General features: G+C 31.5%; 1 long non-coding RNA gene across 1 annotated transcript; it reads left to right on the top strand.

Annotated features, from left to right (window-relative positions):
- Positions 1–3,171: 3,171 nt before the first annotated feature.
- LOC148788523 (uncharacterized) lies at positions 3,172–3,908 on the top strand. The gene is made up of 2 exons (XR_016065238.1): positions 3,172–3,310; positions 3,531–3,908. It is a non-coding gene; the product is annotated as an uncharacterized LOC148788523 (long non-coding RNA).
- Positions 3,909–5,062: the final 1,154 nt, after the last annotated feature.

The following is a 5,062-nucleotide window of genomic DNA, read 5'->3' as shown; positions in this document are numbered from 1 at the left end:
AATAACAGAGGGAGCTCAACTTTGTAAGAGAATATAAACATAATAATAGGGGAAATTACAAGCAATCCCATGTCATATCGCAAATGAGTAAATTATCCCCCTTACGAAAAAATAAATATCAATTTACTTTCTTATATTTTTTAAAATAGAACAATTTACCCTCCTATGATTTTTAAAATTAGGCAATTTACCTATCAATATAAGAAGGTAAATTGCTTCATTTTAAAAAGTATTGGGGGTAAATTACTATATTTTTTTCATGGGAGGTAATCTGCTCATTTTTAATATCATAGGAGAATAAATTGCTATTCACCCCATAATAATATCCTCCATGAACGCTTTCTCCTTTTTTTTTTATCATTTTTTTTGTTTCTTAATAGTACATTCATTCAACTAATACATCGATATTATTAAAATTAATAAATAAATTACATCAACTCAACAAATAAATTACCATAGCTCACATTAATATAAAATGAGACAAACACTTATATATTCAGTAAGATCTGTACCCATGATCTCGAACTTGTTCACGAATAATATTTTTTCATTTTCAAGTTTATGATGGAAATTAGCATTTTGCACCCTTAAAATTGGTGTGTTTGACAATTTACACCCTATAGTTTTAAAATGGCATTTTTCCCTAAACTTGAACACCATTTGTATAGTTCACCTTATAAAGAAAAGGGATTTTCCTGAATTATTTTTTCACTGCAATTCATGATTCAAAGAATTCAAAGATTTTGGAATTATTGAGAGAGAATCCTATTATATAATAAAGACGTCAAATTCTCAATCTTTTTTCTGAAGAGATTCTTGGCAACACCAAGATTAGATTTTGAGAGAGTGATTAGCAATTGGCACTGCAACTGGAAGTGGTGAGTAGACAAATATACATAAAAAGGTAAAGTATTATTTTAGTTCGCTAAGTATGTTTAATTTTAAGTTTGATAATTATATTCATTTTTGTTTAGGTCCAGTAACTTACAAAATTGCTTACTTTTAGTCCTTTGACAGATTTCCGCACAATTTTCCCCCTATACAACTTTTGAAAAGCAGTTTTAGTCCATATGCACTCATAGGGGTAAAATTATCCGAAAATCTGCCAGAGGACTAAAAGTAAGCAAATTCGTAAGTTACTGGACCTAAACAAAAATGAATATAGTTATCAAATTAAAATTAAAATTAGGCATACTTAACGGATTAAAATAATACTTTTCCCTACATACCATATATAAGTATATACATGGTATTTAAAGTATGTTTAATTCAAATATGAGATTAGTAAATGATATGCTTGAATGAGTATCATATGCCTGAGGTGTCATGTTAATTATTTTTCACATTTTTCTTATTTTACTTAATAAATCTTTTTTTATATTATATGCACAATATAATAAATCTATTGGATCAAAAATTCCCTTATAATATAACATGAATGACTGAAAAAATTTATGAAAAGTGAAAGGACTTAATACATTGAGAAATATTTACTCTTATTAATTATTTTTCATATTTACTCATATTAATTACTTTTTACATTATATTTATTTATTTATATTAATCTTATTCTATATTGTATTCATAATATAATACACCTATTGGATCAAAAATTCGCTTACAATGTAATGCGAATGACTAAAAAAATTCACAAAAATTGAATATATTCATTACATTGAGAAATTACCTATCATAAATGAGGATTAGTTAGATCACTTGTCATATTAAAATAGGTTGTGTGACAAATGAAATTAATTAAATAAATTATCATGCAAAATAATAGTTCACAGAGCAATATATGTTAAAAGACAAATGAGAATCAGTGAAATCCTTATCCCCTGTAAAAGAAATAGTACTTTTGGTAGTAAGATAGACTAAAATATTTAGAAAGAACCCTAATCATATAATACGAAATAACTAGAAAAGTTCATGAAAATTGAAAGGAGTTAATGCGTTGAGAAATTTTTTCGAGCATAGATAAAATAATTAGTTAGATCACTTATCTTATCGTATTCAAATAAAAATAAATTAAATAAATTATCATGTAAAATAAAATAAAATGAAAAGTAAAACAAATTAAATGACGAATGAGAATCAATTAAATCACTTATCCCCTATAAAAAACACTTTAGTTATAGTAAGGTACGCAAAAATGTAATGTGAGCATTTGAGGTGCAACTACTGTGTGTTTTATGCTATTTCTAGCCGAGTTTTTAAAACACGGGGGATTTTATGTATTTTACCATAAACATGTCTATACTCTACATCTATATAAAAGGTTTTTTGGTTTCTTTCTATTTTGGTTTTTCCTAAATTTCCCTTATGAGTTTAATTTATATAGAATTTATTAATTGTTTAATTATGTTAATGTATTCTTAATTTTTTCTTCCAAAGACCGATCAAAGAGAAGGGGCTGCCAAAGTTCTGAATAATCATCGTTGATTCCCATTGTTGCGTGGTTGGTCTTTTTTGCTGCCATTGGAAGGTGTTTCGCCAGCATCCCTGACCATCTTTTTGCAGCCTCTTGGTGGGGTTCTGTGTTTAGATGTTGTGATGTGAGAATTTACCTTAATTCTTGACGAGTGAGAATATGTTGTTGTAATTTTCTTTTAACCCCAGAAAATGATTTTAGTGATACTGAAGATGCTTTCCAAAGAGTTTAGTTGTCGATCAACTTCAGTTTGCATTTAAAATTGCAAATATTTATCTGTTAATTGGAAAGTGGATAGCAATGTTCATATTTCCTGGTTATGATTCTCAGAGTATGTGTTTTAGAGGGGATAAGTGTTTGATTGTGAGGTGCTCACCTTCTAAAGTTCACAATTCTGTTGCTATTTGTGGCAGTGAATGTCCCTCATCGTGATGGGGATTTTACTGCTAAATGCAAAAGGGATATCTTTTAGTAAAGGCAAGGAAAATCTTTCATTTGAGGACAAGATTCCAAGGTCGAGGAGAAGGTCGCTGGTCGTGTCGGGTTATGATCATGGCAGCCGGGTCAAGTTATTTGGATCCGACCCGCACACCAACCCGGACAGATGGCACCAAAGGATGACGCTTAGTCATAGCAGGGGTAGATTCAAGAGATGATACGTGTCGAGTGGTGGGACCCATGCATGTCCTATAAATACCCCCAAGCGCACTAGAGAGAGGTATCTTCACTTGTATCATTTTACTCGCAAACTCAGATGCACCATTTTCCTTTGACCTCAAACTAAATTAAGCATCGGAGTGTCTTCGTTGGGGACGAACCTGACTAGCTTAACTTGTTTTGTTTTATCTTCAGATATGTCAGATTCGGAGAGGTGACATGGTAAGGTCGTGATTGTTGATATAAATCACACGTAAACGAGCCGGATCACATCGTGATTATCAATTCAGCAGGACTGCACTATTTTCCAATACTTTAGTTGTATTTCCAACAGGACTTGAGTGAGCTATTGCAATGTTATGTTAGTTTCTATTATCTATAGGCTATCTATCTTCTTCTTGAGTGAGCTCAAGCGTCTGTTATATTGACATATATTACTCAGGATATGGGTGGGAGACATGCCTTCTAACGGAGGATGCTGTATCATCATGCCATCATAACACACCCTACAATGACACGAGGCCCTCAAAATCAATTATATTCAGGAAGATCCTCCAACGTGATCAAGAGCAAAGTCTATAATTCTTGGCTTGATGAGGAAGATGAATTAGCTAGAAAAGAAGAAGACAAAGATGGAAAAGAAGATGAAATTTTACATCAAGTTGCTTGCTTTTTCATGTTTTTTTTTTTTAATTTGGATGCTAGGAAGTGGTGTAAAGACGGAGTAAATTGTGTAAGGAAGTGGATTTGTATGTTTATGTAATTGATGGTATATTGCTATGTGGTTCGAGATTAGTAAGGATTATAAAGTGGATTTTTATGTTTCTGTTCCTTTAGTGTAAGATCAATAATGTATTTATTACATAAAAATTTGATCAAGCAATATGTATACTGTGTTTTGAATATAATAAGCAATCTGTATTGGATCAAGCAATCTGCAAATATAATAAGCTATAAACATGTTATATGCAATTTGTAAAGACATAAAAAAACAGTATATTAAAAGAGTAAGTAGTAGATTATATTAATATGATCATCTTGGAATATGTTGGAATAAGTTTGAAAAAAATTGCCAAACACTGCCAATCAAAAGTGTATCAAATATCATTGCCAAACACTAGCAATAAGAAGGGCTCAAAAAACTACCAAACTTAGATACGGATAAGTCAAAATGCCAAAGTTTTGGTGGCAATCAAAAGTACAACTAAGTCAAAGAAGTCTATTTTTCCTATTTCTTGCTACTCCTTCCTATAGGCCCTTTTGAGCTCAAACTCTGCAAGTTTGATAGTGTCATAAATTTCTTTCCCCCTTGCATGAAAGTGTTCTTGGATTGAATCTTGTGTAACACTGTATTGAGTACCAAGCATAGGAGGGGGTCTCTGATATTTACCCTTGATGTTGCACTACTAGAATGTCCAACACTCTGCAGTTGAGTGTACATTGTAGGTCCCTTACTGTATTGGGGAGAGTTGGAAACTGGCTTGTGCACTTGGAGGGTGATCAAGAGCTCATTTTCTGCAGATTGTGAGGTGACAAAGCTCTGCATAAACATAGACAAATGTCAAATAAAGCTTTACAAATTGTGAAAGAAAACTGCAATAGATGTGAAGTAACACTTACTATAATTTGGGGTAAAATAATTTTTGCCTCATTGTCCACTTGCACATTTTCTGCCTCATTTGTGACCACTTTTTTTTTTCTTTGTCTTTCCCCCTAAGAAACATCAGAACAAACTATAAAAAAACAAACAGAAAAAAATACAAAATCCTAACCAACAAACAAAAGAATAACATAAAAAATGCCGACAAACCACTTTATGTTCTTTGTTTACCACATTATGGGATTGTTGTGTTAAAATCCTCCATCTCTTCCTTACATTGAGCTTTGATTTTGTTGGTAAATCTTCATCAGCTCCACAATTCTCTCCAAAGACATCTATAGTTGGTTCTTCAATGGTCAAGTCTTAAATTTCTT

The sequence above is a fragment of the Sesamum indicum genome, linkage group LG4 (assembly GCF_026168435.1).
Source record: "Sesamum indicum cultivar Baizhima isolate 11 linkage group LG4, ASM2616843v1, whole genome shotgun sequence".
In the NCBI taxonomy this organism is placed as follows: domain Eukaryota; kingdom Viridiplantae; phylum Streptophyta; class Magnoliopsida; order Lamiales; family Pedaliaceae; genus Sesamum; species Sesamum indicum.
Note: the sequence above shows the minus strand (reverse complement) of the source record. Positions and strands in the feature narration are given on the sequence as shown.